Source organism: Schistocerca americana, chromosome X, assembly GCF_021461395.2.
Source record: "Schistocerca americana isolate TAMUIC-IGC-003095 chromosome X, iqSchAmer2.1, whole genome shotgun sequence".
In the NCBI taxonomy this organism is placed as follows: Eukaryota; Metazoa; Arthropoda; class Insecta; order Orthoptera; family Acrididae; genus Schistocerca; species Schistocerca americana.
This window is the reverse complement of record NC_060130.1, coordinates 122,246,419-122,264,852: the sequence shown is the minus strand read 5'-3', so window position 1 is coordinate 122,264,852 and position 18,434 is coordinate 122,246,419. Positions and strand designations below refer to the sequence as shown.

Here is an 18,434-nt window from a genome sequence, read left to right as displayed (position 1 = left end):
TCAAAGTAGTCACCAGCTTTGTGTGGAACCCATTGCCAGCGATGTGGAAGGCGTAGTATACCATTAGCAGAGCCTATTCTATTGATGGTGCAAGTGGAGTGGTCTAAAGTTATGGTGATTCTCGTGTACGACTGTGATGGTGTTATCCTAACGCATTACGTTCCTCCATGGCAGACCGTCAGTTCACAGTATTACTGTCTGTTTTTGGAGCATCACCTGCAACCAGCTTTGCGAAAGAAGCGGCGACACTTTCTGCGCAACCCACCCATCATTTTGCACGACAATGCATGGGCGCATTCAGCCCTAGGTATGGCTGCTCTGTTCGATCGATGGGACTGGGAAGTCCTGTACCATCCACCATACTCCTTGGACTGAAGTCCTTGTGACTTTTTACTTGATTCCGAAGATGAAGGAACCACTTCGTGGCATTCGCTTCAGAACTGTTCTCCAGAGATTCGACAGGCAGTAGACCGCTCCATTTGCACCATCAACAGAACAGGCTCTGCTATCGGTATACTAAGTCTTCCACATCACTGATAACGGGCTCTACACAAGGCCGGTGACTACTTTGACAGACAATAACAGGTGCAAACATATAACTCTTTTGTATCGGTTGTGAATAAATAGTTGCCACAATCTAAGTTCCAACCCTCGTATATGATCTCCTGTGGTAATGTTGGCTGTGGGTTGCAGTTGCAGCAAGCTGCTGTCTGTACCTGTACTATTGGTTGTATCACAGGTAACCAACCTAACAGAATAACACTATTGACTACACAGTATTGACCTCAATTGTAAAAACATATCTACATAAAAAAATTCTCTGACGATGTTAATGCAAAAACGGCTTCTTCAACAAGATGTAGACTAGTTTCCTTCTCGAGCTTTGTCAAATATGAGTTAGTGTCCCGTTTCTCGTTACCTCAACATCAGTGCCACTGTAGAGGCTGGGAGTAGGTGGCCTTTACAGTGGATGATGGAACTGGGTTGTCAAGAGGTCAGGAAGCCGATAGTTCACCCTGAGTGGGGTGGGGCAGTAGTGGAGTGGCGAGTGGATGCCTGGTTGTCATCTGACATTTTGTCAAGAAAAAAGCATTGTTAAAACATTGATTTATTGCTCAGAAAACTACAACAGTCGTGACGATACTCAAAAAGTCATCACCACAAAGCATAAGCTGTACACCGTTGGCAAGAAGGTGCTGCTACCAGGGAGTAGCTTGTTATTTCTGGCTGCTAGCGGTGTCGCTCAGCTAGTGAAGTGATGACAGTGGCAACTCAGCAAGGACACTGATTTCAGCAGCAGGCAGTGGTTCACAATAGCAGCCACACAGGCTAGAGGCAGCCATGAGATTCGGGCATGGTAAGTTGGGCACACAGTATCACTTCGTGTGGAGGAGATGCCTCTCAGCAATAGTGCCTGCCCATGGTTTGCCTATGGTGACTGACCTGTTTTTAGCCTCAGGCTCGAGCTGTAGACGAACAGCATTGGAGGCCAGCAGGGGTTGAAGTAGGCCAGCAGGTGGCCACCAGTTCGAGAGTACTATGTCAGCAGCAGCAGCAGCAGCAATGTCACAAACAGCGGGGCCACACGTAAAACTGACAGAGTCTAGCAGTGCCATCTAGTTGATCCATCCAGACTTGTAAACCAGACCCCCCCCCCCCCCCCCCCTCATTTCCCCATTCCCTCCAGCTCAGAACTGGTTGGTGTCAGACTCTTACTGTCATTTAATAAGCATCAACCAGTCCTCATTTTGACGAGGTGTCGATACGATTCGTGTAAGTCACAACAGAGCAACAATTCAGACACGGACAAATCAGGTCATTGACACCACAGCTGCTCTGCCTTTCTACTGCATCAGTGATATTACACCTCTGGTCCATCTGCTTGGCCGGGCTGTGTGGTAACTGCTTGATGCTTTGATGACAGTACTTGTATCACCAGGTTGTTCCTGACCTGCTTCCATGAGGCTCTCGCATTACGTGTGGTAGTGCCAATTTTTTATTCAGCCATGCCAAGTAAATTAGCTGCAGTGCAACACTATGTTAAACTTGACACTTCTCTGTGTACAAGGCCTTGGTATGACCCTGTTCTTGAAATATGGATTCACTGTTATGGTTCTATTAGGTCATTGCACTTAAAAAATTGTACATATGGTGCATAATGAGTAAATTTGCATGTGCATTTACCATCTACTCTATTACTGGTCTCTGTACTCCCTGAGCACCTGCAAGTTTTTATCATTGTGAACACTCAATGTGAATCATCTGTAAGGAATAAAGTTTCCTGGCCTTCATATGAAGTATTGTCTTTTGGGAATTAACATAGCAAATATTGAAAATTTTTGCCAAAATTTGAGTAGATTGTTAGCTTGGCAGATAAGAGGGTTCAAAAGTGTTTAAAAATTTGAGAGAGAAGGCATATCAACTGTTGTAACTCAGTATTATATACTGTTTTAGATAAGAACCATGATATTAATGTAGTACACAGGGTGTACCAGCAATAACTTTACAAACTTTTGAAGTGTGTTTCTCACATTAAAACAACAGTGAAATCTTCATGTAAAAATATCTCTGAAAATTCTTTGTTTTCGAGTTATTAGTAAGTTAATATTCAACACACTTTGAGTAAATCCTACAACTTAGCTGGTACCCAATAATGAACATTAATTTAGTTAGATAAACAAGTGACATTAGTGATACAAATGATCTGATGATGCACCCATTGTATAATCTGTGACAATGTGTTGCTTTTGAAATGTTTGAAACTGATATTTGTTTAAATTTGAAGTTATTTCTCTTGAACACTTTACATGACTGTATAGTATTAGTAGGTTACCGAGCAAGCAATAAGTTTTACATTTAACCATGTCAGGACATTAATTGTGTGAGAAGAAAGATATGACTTCTGCACAGCAGTGCAGATGGTACAGGACTGTGTGTATAGGAATGTATTTACTAACAGGCAAGCCATCCAACTATTTCTTCTTATCATCATTGGGTTCCTGAGTGAGGATCAGTAGCTCCACATGCATTGGATACAGATAGACAAAGATTCAGCCAGATCCCCGACTGGGAAGAACACATTATGTAGTTCCGAGTGGTTGAAGTGTGTGATACATCTCAGTGCACTGCATGGAGGATATTTCAAGGGCAGTTCATTATCACTACCATCAATGTGGTATTTTGCCAGCCAGTCACCACCCACAGGAGAGAGAACTTCGATAGTTAGTTTATTACATAAACTGATATTCGGTTGTTTAACCTCCAGTCTTGTGTATGGCTGAGAACATTTGGAAGATATGGAATAGCAAACTTACACATCCAGCATTTGTGAGCAGAAGAAAGTCATCATGGTACAGTTTAGGCAAGACACCAGCAAGAATTTAATATGTTGAGTGGAAATATACCTTAGTGTCTGGTAGGTCCCTATGTTCTCTCATAATGTTTTGCTTGTGCTCTCTATTCATTACAAAGACTTTATTTGGAACACACTACCAGACATGCTACAGACTGGACTCCTTTGAAGCAGCTTATGGGTTATGCAGGATGAAACTGAAGCACATATCAATCATACATTTTCTGCAACAGACATTTATAATGTACACACACTTCATCATTGAGTCAAGGAAGTCTGCAAAACCACTCTGCATTTTTTGAGAATGATAAAAAAAGTTGTAGGTGCATGAGCTGGTAAGTACATGTTTAGAAGCAAGAGGAGGACATTTTAAACATTTGTAATAAGTTTCTAACTTGACAGCTTTGTAAACAATTATTTCATTAATAAGCCAAAAAAAGTGTTAATAGCCATATGGTTATATGGACATTTTTCCTGGTTTTGTTGTCAGGAATCTGGTCCCAAATAGTTCTGATACTCGATGCATATTGGTAGGATGAGGCAGGATGAGTCCATTGGTTGTTCAATAGTTTTCCTTCCTGTGTCTTTAGAATTCAACTCCTAGAGGAAGTTAGAGTATTTAGTGCAGAGCAGGGTAGAGTTCCTCATCCGCTCCGCCATCCCTAACACCATCAAAGTACTTCACCAAGTATACACAACCAATGTAAATTTCCCAATACACATAGGGCTCCTTTATCCTGCTCCATTCTCCTTTAATAATAGGAAAGGACAACTCATTCTGCTGAATTGAAGGACATTAGACACTGAAGGAGTCAGATTCAAACACCATTCGTCCAAATGTAAGTTAGCACTGTTTCTTAAATGCCCTTCAGGATATTGTTGGAATGGTTCCTTCTGGTAGCCAATGACCTATTTGATTCCCCAATCTTGGCCAACTGAACAAATATATGGTCTCTCTTGACAGGATGGTAAACTTAGGCTTTCTTCCAGAGAAACAGGTAAACATATATTGGAGAGTATCAAGGAACACAAAATTAAAGAATATGCAGTTCTCACTTAGGATATCAATTTTCTGTTGAGCCTGAGAATATGCAGTTCTCACTTAGGATATCAATTTTCTGTTGAGCCTGGCCATTGTATATCAGTGGGAGGAGAAATGGCCAGAAATGAAGGTCAAGCTGTCTAGCCGAAGTTTACCACTCCTATCGCTGGACTGGGGCAGAGTAGTTTTGGACTGCCTGGATTCATGTTGTCTTCAGACATATTTCATTTTATTCCCACAGGAGACCTTCCTGACAGTGGCATACACACTTTAGTGTGCTGCCACACTTCAAAGGAATGTGTCATAATCTCATTAGAGCAACTATAAACATGATGGAATTATGGCCTACCCTTTGTTAACTAATGAGAAGATTATTGTACTATGCTTATTAAAATGTGGTGTATTACCTAGATATAAGAACTGCAGCGATGATTATAGTAATGTATTTAGTTGTTCTCTTCTTTAATATTGTGTATATTTCAAAAAGGAATTGTTTTCTTGAATTTTTAATGCACGTACGCATGAACTGTGTGTGTGTGTGTGTGTGTGTGTGTGTGTGTGTGTGTTATGGGCCTTTAGCAATATGTTAACTGTCATACATGTTTTTAACCACATAGTTTTGAATGGACTATAAAGAATACACTGTCAGACATCTCAACAGAAGCCATCATCATTGTCCTTTAGAAACAATTCATGTAATATCTGTTACCTGACCTGCTAGCTACATCGGTGATTGTTATATCGGTGATTGTTATAACCATAGGCACATCACTCAATGTTACTGAAAACTCACACTTGGTAGTAATATTATGAATCAGTTATTTAATGGCATCAAAGTTTTTGTGCATTACTGCTATTGATGGACGTTTAGAGCACAGATTAGATTCAAAAAATATTCTTTTCCAGTAGAACCTCTGAAACCAGTTTCTGTTTCTCTTGAAGGGAAATACAGTTGCAAAAAGCAGGTCAGTGAACAGTGCCAGTCTTCTGTGCTAAATCTTTTTTGTGATTATCCAAAAAAATACCATAAGAGGCATATTTCAGAATGTGGGTTATTCAGACACATGAAATGTAGGAAAGGGAAGGAATGGGTGAGAAATTGTAATGGCTACCTGCACAGTGCATGGTGGTAATGCAATGACAATAGTTGAAAATTTATACTGGACTGGGACTCAAATCCAGATTTACTGCTTCTCATGAGTGGTTGCCTTAACAACTTGGGCCATTCAGATACGGCCCCTACCAACTCAAATTTCCAACTTACTGCACACTGCAAGCCAACGCCTCTCATCCAATAAACTCACTACTCGCAAAACCTGATACCCGTAGGAGTTGGGATGACATTTCTGCACTAGCACAGAAACAAAATCCAAGAGCCATTACCCTCTCTTTCAGAAATGTGTATATCTGAGTGGTATCTATTCTGTCAGACATATCTGTCTGCTGGAGTGGCTGAGGCAGCTGCTCATGAGAAGCAGTAAATCCAGGCTTGAGTCCCAATTTTTATCAAAAGAGTAATAGAAGAAGAAGGATTCTGTGTGAATTTTCTCTTCCGGAAATATTTGGCACCAGGAAAGTTCTCTGAAGTCGGTATACTGTCTTACTATGATACTTTGCTATGCCTCAATGTGCATATTGATACCTTTGGGATTCTCATATGAAGTTACAGTTTGGTTTTTGAATTGATTACTAAAGTTACTTTCTGATTGGTTGCTCATTTGCGACCCTATTCCTAATTTGTGTATTTGATGATATAATCAACTTGTGGAGTGATGTTTTGGAGTCTTGATTATGAACAAAACTAAAAAATGTCTATCATTTATAAACTTGCGTCTAAATGACATCACTAAATATGTTGTATATTATCATGAATAAATGATTATAAAAATTGTAATGATCAGTGTAAATTTACTGAGAGACAGGAGTTAATAATACTTAAACAGATGATGCAGTAATGCTCATTTAATCTGCCCTGATTCCGTAGTTGCCCCTCGGAGGCATTTGGCATTTACACGCAGCAGATGAAATAGTATAAAATAAACAATACATTTGGCATATAATGCATTGACAAGGGAAGGAAGTATCAGTTTGCTGGTTGGTGTGTCACACAAGAATCCAAGGCAATGACCAGGCTAATGTGGCAGCAATGGTCACTTGCTACAGAAAACAGTGCACTTTCACATGCTGTAGCTTCAAAGATTTGGCTGCTGATGATTCTGCCGACCCCGCCACTCCAGTAGCTAGATGGACTCTGGGGCTGTCCATTCTGTGAACGTGAAGTAATGTGTACAATCCACGAGAGCCTTTACCTCAAAAACAAATAGGTACTAAATTCCTTGAAAAAGGCAAATTTTGTCATATACGAGAAAGGGATTGGCAAAGATCCATTGGTGTCAAAATTTTACCGAGCCCTGTGGTGCCTGTTTAATGTTGTATCCAAGCTACAAAGAGAATCTTGCTTACCTCTGACTTGAGGAGCATAGAGCCTGAGCAGATTGGCTTCTGAAAGGCTCTGTGTGCAGAGTTTCTCAGAACGACGGCCACCTCAAATGCCAAGTCTGTCACAGAAACAGTGGTTGACATGGGCAGAGCCTTTGACAGCGTTTGGTGCTAAGTACTGTTTCACTGCGCAAGGGATTGAAATGTAGAAATTGCTGAGTTACTGCAGTGACAGATGATCTGTTCTGCCAACCCCTGGGTGGGTGCTAGAGAAGCAGACCGTAAAAGGATGTCCACTGGATCCAGTCTGTGGCCCAGTATTGTTGGCTTTGTTGCATTTGCCAAGAACTTCGCGGGTGGCACAAGACAGATCGAGTGTTGGGCTGAATTGTAATTGTCTTATATGCTGCACCAATGGAGCAAAAGTGCCAGCATATTGGTTTTGAGGAGAAGATTCTTTTCTTAATGTGAGAATCAGTGGGTGAAGGTACAAAATAAAAAAAAAATAAAAAAAAAAACTGCTGTAGTTTAAGTTGAAAGTGGCTTCAGAATGATTAAGAGTAGTATGCTACCCTCTGACACATAGCAGCCTCCTCCTGCAGGAGACATCCCAGGGGGCTCACAACTCTTGTGAGCATGTGCGTGGCTACCATTGGGCTGCAGCCTTTGCAACATTACTTCCTTTCCTTACTGCAAGCGTATCTTCCAATATCCCTTCCACCCTCCACCTCTCCATCAGATGGTTTTTTTTTTTTTTTTTTTTTTTTTTTTGCCGGCACTGCTTGGACCTGGTTTATAACTGAGCCTCGAGTTTCTACTTTTGGCAGATTGTGCAACTTTTCAGTAAATAAACACATGGTCCTCATTGTTGTGTTTGACCTACCACTAATTTTCAAAATTCTCCAGAAGTGCAGATCGTGCAGGGATGGCCACCCAATGCGGTGTATGCTCCACGTTCGTGCCTTTCTGTCTGTGCACTCTTCCCTTCAGTCAGGTAATACACCAAGAACCCAGCACGGTAGCCGTCCCATTGTGGGAGGGGAAGGCTGTGTGGTGCCCATGGGGAGAGCCCCTGTTCGGAGTGGGTTGCACCATGGTGGATGAGCTGCAAATGAAGCGGATGAAGTTATTTCCTGCTGGTGGCCATACAAACCCAGCAGTTTCTATGAAAGCACAGTCCTCTTTCAACATAGAGAGATGCAACCCTAAAATTTTCCCTTCCCTGGCTACGCTGTGGGAAGAATATAGGGCTAAGCGGCAAGCGGAGCAATACTCCTCACAATACTTGGTTTGTACAAGGATTGACAATGATTCATTCTTGGCCACAATGCCCTTATTCTTCGTGGGAACTTAGATGACAAGTTTTTGGAAGTGGCAGCCATCTCTAAAATGTAAAGTGGGTCAGTTTTTACCGTAATGGCGTCCCCTGCCCAGTCACGGGCACTGTTCCATTGTAACAAGATGGGTGACATACCAGTGATTGTCACTCCACATAACAGTCTAAATTTGGTTGTGGGCATCAGTTTCCAAAGAGACCTGTTCTTACAAACTGATGATGAGCTACACGCCAAATTGGAGTGATGGGGTGTGCAGTTTGTCCATAATGTATGTAGGGGGCCAAAGGGCAGTAAGGTAGCTACTGGTGCCTTCATCTTGTCCTTAGAGAGCAATTCATTGCCTGAAAAAGGTATACCAGTGGAATGTGAAACCATATGTTGTCTTGCTGCTTCCCCGACACCAACTTTGAGATCGATGGGTTCCCACCCACTGGTGACATTGGTCACCATCTCCCAGCCGGAGATGAATCACCTTTGTCTGGCTTCTTTCACCAGGATGGGAACCTTCAGGACACTTTCTTACAAGGCTTCTGCTGGTCAACAACTGGACACCAGCCAGTGACTGATGGAGCCACAGGTGGCTGGTTGCAGGGCTTTGCGATCATTATCCTTACCTGAAACTGATTCAGTGAAGCCTTCACAATCATTGAAATCCTCTAAAGTTACGTTGTGCAAGACGCGACAGTTGGCTGTGACTGCGACGCTGCCCCCTCCTCTTTTCCCACCCTGGCAGACGGCGACACGGCCGCAACACGACAGGAGTCGTCGCCGTTTCCCAAGCTCCGGTCGGCGGCGGCGGATTCAAATACATAAGAAAAATAAGAATTCCAATTTTCTTGCTGTAAAAAATACTGTATGTTAATGCAACAAAGTTACATCGGCTCCCAGAGTTAGTTTTTCGATACAGATTCTCGTTTTACTTTAAAAAATTGAAAAGTATCTCTTCCGGTTTTGCGTGTTTTTTTCGCTGTATATTACTTCTCTATTAATTGTGAGGAAAGTAAAAGGCACAAAAAATTGATGTTTGCGTATCTTACAGTTTCACATCACAGCTTGATAATGAGGTGTCTATTTTTCGGATATTCGTCACAGTTATTCCGGTACTTAATTTACAAGTAACCTACTGCATAAAATTTGAATTGTGTACAGTGAAAAATGTGGTCGCTGGCTACTTTACGTATGGTTCACGTTAGGTCATACATCGTTGCCGATGAAAAGAAGCTAACATATTGAAATTATTTTTAAAGTTGAGATCAGAAAGATATCGATCTCCGTTTCCGAGATTTGGGCTCATATATCTCCGGGAGCGTCGCGACTAGCCGCCAGTTCTGTCGACGCGCAACGAGAATCGTGTGGTCTTCACACGATAGAGAATGCATTTGTTTTGTTTCGCTGACACATTTGGACCTAATGAAACCATTTTATGTCATATTTCTCCGGTATGAGTTACTAATATTTCTCCATATGCTCTTGACAATTTCATTTAAAATGCCACGAAATGTAGGTTTCTTAAAGCCAAGTGATCAAGCAGAACCCATTTTCTTGGTTTTGCTGAGGCATCTGAACCTGTTCCAAGCTTTCTTTCTCGTTTATTTCTCTGATACGAGTCCCGAATATTCCTCCATCTGTTTTTGCACATTTCACCTAAAATTCCAATGAAAGATAAGTTTATTAACAATAAGCGCACGCTAGTGTCATTGCATTGTTTCAAGTTCCTGACAACAAGATAGGGTTACACCTTAAACATTTCTAGAATTTTGATTCTGAACGTCTACAGTATACATTGGCAGAAATGTGGAAGAAATAATGTCCGTGCTTGTTCACAAAATTTCCCCAAATTATACTTGTCAGTTTCTCCCATGCAGAAACTTTTGGAACAAGCTAAGGCAACTTTCATAGCTGACTGAATCTTTATTCCCATCCAAATGAACTTCCATATTCTTATATTCTGACAGCATACATCGTTATGGATGACATGAACATTTAATCTTGCCAAGCTGCACTCAAAAGATGACTCCAGGATTTACAAAAGACGAATTTCAATTGTGAACTGAGTCAGACCAGAAGGGCCTTGTAAAACGGTAGTGCACTTTTGGCACAAGTTTTTTGAGCACCATCTTCTACCAATGAATTGAAGTGAATGTGACAAATTACTTATTGCAGCATACTGTTTGCGCAATCTGTTGAGAAACGCCTTCCTCAAAAACGAACATCTATTGATTACAGAAAGCTGTACAACAATCTGGTGGTGGTTTTTCACAACTAGAAGGTATCATCAAGACACCAATTTACCGTTTACTTTCAAAGTGAAGGTATTGTAAAATGGAACTTTCTCGTTGTACTTTAAATTGTTCATTTTATAATGTACTTGCCGTTTTCAATTTTTATCGTCACAAAAAAGAGTAATGCGAAAATTGACCTTCAAGTTCATTTTCATCATTCTAATTCTACATCTGCATGGATTATACTGATTTTCATAACAGGCCTGAAAAATTTGCATTAATGGGAAAATATTATATATTTCACTCACCTGCCAGTTTCAACTGTGCACCAATTTCTTCCCAAATTCTGTCTCTGAACATAGTGTCTCTATATTTAGGGTTCTTCAAATCGTAAAGGCAAAGATGTTGCGAGACCAGCTCACAGAGCATCACATCCTGTGAGTGGCTCATTTCAGTTTTCCTTGACTGGCTCGATATCTTTCTGGCAGCCGTACGTCTTTGTGTCGTGCGACTTCCGTCGCAACACTGCTCACTGGTGCAGTGCTGCGGCAGCTGCCGCAAGAATAGCGCGTCGCATCCCAAACTCGAACTGCGCATGCGCCAGCAGGCAACTTCTGACCTCACGTAGCGACCCGTCGCAGTCGCTAGTGTGCGTCGCGTCTTGGACAACGTACCTTAAGGAGAGGAAAAACAAGAAAATTCTCTGAGAAGGAAGCCCCTATGCCACCAGATCCTGACTGTTCCACCCCTGTGGCTGAGACGGAGCTTCCGGCGACCCCTGAGGCCCCAGTTCGCACCACACAATGGTACCTGGAACCTATGTATATTGATGCCACAACACCTCAACCAGTGGCAGCAGGTGACCCTAAGGCACATCGACAACATTATTCTCCAGTGACTTTGAATGGTTTTTTCCATCACTTGGCTGAGTTACAATATCTGTTAAACACTTCCCCTGCCTTCTGCATTGCCCTTCAGAAGACTTGAGTTTCTAGCAATGCAGACGCCAGCCCTTCATGGGGATATTGTAAGAATTGTGTGACCTATGACAGGGTATCGAGCGGAGTTTGCACATATGTTCTAGACACTGTGTGTAGTGAACTTGTGCCTATCAGTACGCCTTTGGAGGATTTTACCATCTGCAGTGTTTACCTCACTCCCGATGATAAAGTGTCTCGCAATGTACTGTTTGTATTTGTTTCTCAACTCCCCCCCCCCCCCCCCCCCCTCCCATCTTTCCTTATCTTGGGTGATTTCAACACCCATGACCCCTTGTGAGGTGAAACCATTTTGACTGGCCTGGCAAAGACCTCAAAAATTTACTGGCCCAACTGGATCTTGGCCACTTGAATGTTGGTACGCCCACACACTTTGGTGTAGTACACAGAACATTCTCAGCCATTAACCTTTCCATCTGCAGCCTTTGGTCTTCTCCCATCCATCCACTGGAGGATCCAAAATAGCCTTTGTGGTAGTGATGACTTCCCGACCTTCCTGTGCCTCTCTCAGCATCACTCCCCTGGATGCCTGACCAGATGGGCTCTAAACATTGCCGACTAGGGTGCTTTCACCTGTCCTGCTGACCTTGGCTCCCCATCACGTGGAGATATCGATTAGGCAGTCCACAATACAACTACAGCCATTCTTTCAGCAGCTGATTTAGCGGTCCCCTGTTCCTTGGGTTCACCCTAATGGAAGACAGTACCTTGGTGGTCATCAGAAATTGCAGAGACCATTAGAGGTTGTAGGTGGGCTCTCCAACACCATAAGTGGCACCCATTGTGGGGCACCTCATTGCCTTTAAGTGGCTCTGTGCCCTGGTCTGCCATGTAATAAAAAGATGGAAGTGAGAATTGCTGGGAATGGTATGTTTTAACCATAGGACCACGTATCCCTCCTTCACAGGTTTGAGCTAATATCAGACGTCTCTACGAATACCAGACACCTGCAGGTGTACCTGATATTACCTCAAATGGCACTTTCTACATTGACCCAGACACCATCGCCAAACATTTTTCTCTGCACTATGCTCGAGCCTCAGTGCGAGAGAATTATCAATCTGTATTTCGTGTTCCAAAACAGCGGATGGAGTGAAATATATAATCTCTTACTACATGCCATGTGGAGCCATATAATGTGCTATTCAGTTAGTGGGAATTTGTCAGTGTCCTAGCCCACTGCCCAGATACAGCCCCAGGGCTGGACTGTATCCACAACCAAGTGATCAAACACCTACCGGCGGATTGTCAGTGTCATATCCTTGCCATCTTTAACCCCATCGGGGCAAGGGCAAGTTCCCATCACAATCGTGATAAGGCATCATTGTTCCAGTTCTGAAACTGGGTAAGCACCATCTAGAGATGGATAGTTATCCCCCAATGAATATGTCCAGTGTTTTCTGTAAGTTGCTTGAAAGTGGGGTGAGCCAGCAGATGTGTTGGCTCCTTGAGTCTCTGGATCTGACTCCGTCCCAGGATGGTTTTCAGAAGGCCATTCCATTACTGATAATCGGGTTTACCTGGAGTCTGCCATCTGAACAGCTTTTGCTCAATGTCAACACCTTATAGCCCATCTTCTTCGACCTGCAAAAGACTTATGACACCACACCCTTGCTACCTTAAAAAAGTCTGGTCTCTGGGGTTCACTTCCGGTTTTCATCCAGGACTTCCTGTTGCAGTGTATGTTTTGGGTTCAAGTTAGTGCTGCCCACAGTACCCCCATATCCAATAGAATGGGGTCCCGTGGGGCTCTGTACTTTTTAGTAGCCATCAATGGATCAGCAGCAGCTGTGGGGTCCTTAGTATCAACCTTCTTGTACAATGATGACTTTTGCCTGTACTATTGCTCCTCTAGTGTGGGTGTCACTGAATGTCTATTGTGAGGTGCCATATGAAAGGCACAGACTTGGGCTGTCACCCATCGCTTTCGATTTTCAGCCACCAAAACTCAAATCGTGCGCTTCTGTTGACATTGTACTATTCACTGACCTTGTACTATTCACCCCCAAACAGAACTTCACCTCGACAACCAGCTACTCAATGTGATGGATACTTATCACTTGTTAGCACTGGTCTTTGATTCTCAATTGACTTGGATTCCCTATTTTTGCCTGCTTACCGTATTTACTCGAATCTAAGCCGCACCAGAAAAATGAGACTCAAAATCAAGGGAAAAAAAATTTCCCGAATCTAAGCCGCACCTGGAATTTGAGACTCGAAATTCTAGGGGAGAGAAAAAGCTTTATGCCGCGTCTCCAAATTGAAACAAAGTTAGTCCATTGTAATATGAGACACAATTTAGGTCGAATGAATGCCGATACAGCTACAGTAGTTTGGTTCGAGTCATAACCTTAGCAGTTAAGCTTTAGCAGGTAGCCATTGCTATGCGTCAAGCGCTCCGTCCGTATTTATACGGGTACCCTTCCTTTTTCACGTGCTTCGTCTGGTTTGAATTGATTGCTTATTTTTCTTTGATCTGATAAGCGCCATTTTCTTTGTTATAGGTGTTTACGTCACTCTAAGCTGAAAATGCATTACTGTACTGTGTTATGCATTGTTTGTCGCATTCAGATAGTGCGTGTTTACGGCCTGTCGCCGCTCGCGGCATGGCTTGCTTTTGGGCCCACTAACGCCGCTTACAATTAAAAAAAAAGAGAGGAATCGTCTCATTAGCGAAACAATGGCAAGAGATTGCTATTTGTTGTTACTTACAATACTGCTTTCTTTGATAATGATCAACAAGAACCAAATAATCCATACAATGTACATTGTCTCTGGATGAATAAACTACTACTACTACTACTACTACTACTACTACTGCGCATGATAGATGATGTTCTGAACGAGAGTTAGCGAAAATTTTTCTCCGTTTGAAAATCTTTGCAGGCGCCTCTTTAGTACATTACATTCTGCACAGAAATTAGAGTCATCTTAGATTTAAAAATCTAGTCAATTGCTGTGCTTCATTTCTGACTGTATCACTATTAGGCATAAGAATAATACGAATATAAACATGACATGATATATATATTCTTCCGCGTTTGCTGTTGTCTCACTCTAGTTTAGTAGTTTATTAGGCAGACAGGATTTAAATGAGATAGCAGCAAACACGAAACAATACATGGCTAAATGTTTATATTCGTATTATTCTTATGTTGAAGAGAATACTGCATGTGATTCACAATTCATAAAAGTTCCTATTAGCAACCATCTCTTCTCACAAGTAGGAAAAAATTCAGAACATAGAGTTGGCCATATTGACAAACATCCCAAACAGTCTTGCCAATCGGATTTTCGTAGTACATTGAAATGCTGCTACATTCGAAGATGAACAATACGGAATTTGTATTTACTTTGTTGGATAATGTATGAAAATGCAGTGGTCAAAACTCGGGGCGGAGGAAAAAAAGCTCGTCTTCCACCTTTTTTTGTAATTTATTTACTGACGTAGAGGATTTGGTGCCAGTATTTATCTTTGTGCCTAAAAAGCATGCCTGTGTGGTGCTACACATATTTGACGGCAGAAGTAAGTTGTGGCGGCACGCACCAACGTTTTTCAGAACTTCCGCTTTCTTTGCACTCGATTCTAAGCCGCAGGCGGTTTTTTGGATTACAAAAACCAGAAAAAAGTGCGGCTTGGATTCGAGTAAATACGGTAAGGAAAATACACTTTGCTGCCTGAGTAACACCAGCTGGGGTGCAGATCGTACTACCTTCTGCAGCTTTACAAACCACTGATACAATTATTATGGGAGTCTGGAATATAGTTCAGCATCGTCCTTAGCATTGTGGATACTGAATCCGATACACCACTGTGGGATTCGAATTGTGACAGGAGCCTTTTGAACTAGCCCTGTGAAAAGCTTACTCGTGGCCACTGAGCATCAGGCGCCAAAAACAGCTTGTCAATTATGCTACCCACATTGGCATCTCCCCTAAGCATCCAAACTACTGACTACTCCTTCCAAACACGGTAATCAATGTCCTGGAACGGCAGGGATTACGATCGCAATCCGCATCCAGTCTGCCTCTCTGAACTTCAGTTGTTTCCTCTTCCACCTGTCCTCTGGAGCCACTCCCATACACCTCCAAGGTGCATCCCTCAGCCACAGTTTCATTTACGTATCACAAAGTCTCAATTACTCGTTTCATCCGAGGCCCTCTGCCGCCAATTTTTCCCCATCCTTGGTGCATCCCGGGATTCAGAAGTACTCTATACTGGTGGGTGGATGGTTGCTGTTCATGGATGATTTGCTTATACTCTCACAGGACATATTGAACCGTGCTCCTTGCCGGGTGGCTGTAGTGTTTTTACTGCGAGTTGATAGCCATCTCTCGTTCTGTTGAGCATATTTGTTCCTGCACTGGTCGGGTCCTTGCTCATCTGTAGCGAATCCTGGACCAGTTTGCCAGCTCTCAACCAGTGCTACCCTTACCATCCCTTGGTCATTGCTATCCAGGATTCCCTGTATGCCCTTGAACAGTGTGGACGCTCAGTGATATTTGTCTGGACCCTGGGTGACATCAGGGTCCCAGGGAATAAACTTGGTGATAGCCTGGCCAAACTGGTTACCAGTAAACTGACTTTCAAGATCGGTATTCCGGAAGCAGACCTCAAATCAGTATAATGCCATCAAGTTTTAAGTGCCTGGAATATGGAATGGCTCACTCTGACACTTGATCAAACTAACTGTGGGTGATAAGGGAGAATACTGATATGTAGAGATCCTCCATGCCGGCCTCTCACGAAGACTCTACCATCCTTTGCCAGGTCTGCATTGGCCATACTTGGCTGACTCACGGTCGTCTCCATAGTGAGGACCCACACCACTGTCCTTGTAGCTCCCGTTTGACGATGGTCCACATTTTGACGGACTGTCTCAACCTGCCCTGTGATGGACACTTAATCCACCTCACTCACTACCACTGGTTTTAGGAGACAATGCCTTAGTGGCTGACTTAGTTGTACGTTTTGTTTGTGAAGCAGGCTTTTACCATCCTCTTTAAAGGAGGACCACTTAACATCATTGGCACCTTGAGGGGTTGGCAAAACACTGTGTTGCCCCCTCTGCCCAGACCAGGCTGCAGCTGTCTGGGCTTGTCGGTCCACTCTGGTCCTCACCCTACCTGCTTTTTAACTCTTCTTCCTCCCTCTTGCTTGCTCTGTTAGACTTGTTCATATTTTGTCTCTCCGTGCTTCTCTTGCACTGTCCATGTTGCTAGTCTTTCCGAGGCAATCTTAGTGGAGTACCTATGGTAAGTGGCAGGTGCTGGGGGATGTATGTCCCTCACTGTACTGTTTTCAGGGGCTTATGGCTGCTCCCTAGATGGGGCACCTTGCCTGCCTTCCTTTCTATGTCTCCCTTTCTTCTTTTTGTTCCTTACCTCAGCTTTGCTGACCTTGAGGTTTTCTTCCCGTGGGTTTTGCATAGTAGGCTGCATTGGATCTACAGTCATATAGACGTGTCTGTTCGAGGAAAAAGGGACTGATGATCTGGCAGTTTGATCCCTTTAATCATCCAACCAACCAATTCAGCAGGAGAACCCACCAGTGTACAGTCGACATGGTGTACCAGTTTCAGTGCACCATATTTTAATTTTCTACATGTTATACACTGATAAGAGAGCAGCAATTTGTCTAGATAATATTCTGCCCTCTGTTATGTATAACAAAAGGACAGGTATGGAAAAAATTGCATGTTTTGTGTGTAGTTCATATTCTTGCTCAAATTAATGGGTATAGTATCAGTGTAATTCTTTCTTGGCTGTCATTTACTATATTACTTATTTTAACCATACCTGTAGCAAAGTAATATAAGCGTGGACACTAAAGAATGTTTTGATGTGCACCACAAATGTAAAAACTACCACTTTGATCACACAAATTGTACAATATTAGTTCAACCCTTGTAAATTGTTCCTACAGTAATTGCATTGTTTGTGTATAAAACTAAAGGACATTGTTAGTTAAAACTCTATAAACAATAGTTGGCTGCATTGCTGGTGGTGAAAACTACTGTTGTGGTTTCACAGCAGCAGCCTGTCTGCACCAGAGGAGGAGTGTAAACAGCTGTTCATCTGAGTGAAAGTGCAGGCATTAGAAGGTGATTTTTTTCAGTTTGGAAAAGTGAGTCTGCAACACACAGTATCTCACCGAAGGCGAAGATAGTGTCAGAAACACTTGAGAGACGATATACACTCTAAGACACAGAAAAAAAGAAAGACATACAACACCAAGTAATTATCTGAATGCGATGGAAATTGGTAGTTTCTACTGCTTGTCTTTGTGCTTGCCAAATCCTACCTTAGCCAGCAAGGTCTCAGAATCTCTCCCCAGTTGAGAACGTTTGGAGAATTATGGGTAGCATCCTAGAACCAACTCATGATTTTGACAATTTATCGCACCAGTTGGACAAATTTGGCATGATATTCCTCAGAAGGACATCCAACAACTGCCAGTGGTGGACAAACACATTATTGACTTGGTCAATTTATGAAGTTCCTTCTGTTGAATAAATCATCCAATTTTTTCTGAAACTGTAATGGTTTGTGTGTCTGTGCAAGTGCATCACATCTCAACCGTTTCCCATCCCATTCGAATAATTCCTTCAGGGTTCTCTCTCTCTCTCTCTCTCTCTCCCCCCCCTCTCTTTCTCTCCCCCCCCCTCTCTTTCTCTCTCCCCCCTCTCTTTCTCTCTCCCCCCCTCTCTTTCTCTCTCTCTCCCCCCCCTCTCTCTTTCTCCCCCCTCTCTTTCTCCCCCCCCATCTCTCTTTCTCCCCCCCCCCTCTCTCTCTCTCTCTCTCTCTCTCTCTCTCTCTCTCCCCCCCCTCTCCCCCCCCCCCCCTCTCTCTCTCTCTCTCTCTCTCTCTCTCTCTCTCTCTCTCTCTCTCTCCCCCCCCTCTCTCTCTCTCTCTCTCCCCCCCCCCCCTCTCTCTCTCTCTCTCTCTCCCTCTCTCTCTCACCTGTTGAGTAAGCTTTATTTCTTTAACGCATAGTAGGTTTCAGAAACAAAAGTGAATTTGTGATAAGATGATGATATTTCA

The 18,434-nt window shown here is 42.9% G+C and overlaps 1 protein-coding gene across 1 annotated transcript in view; it reads left to right on the top strand.

The window, feature by feature from the left end:
- Positions 1-18,434, top strand: part of LOC124555099 (zinc finger FYVE domain-containing protein 9) — a 378,366-nt gene that overhangs the window by 218,276 nt on the left and 141,656 nt on the right. The gene's annotated exons all lie outside the window — the stretch shown is intronic.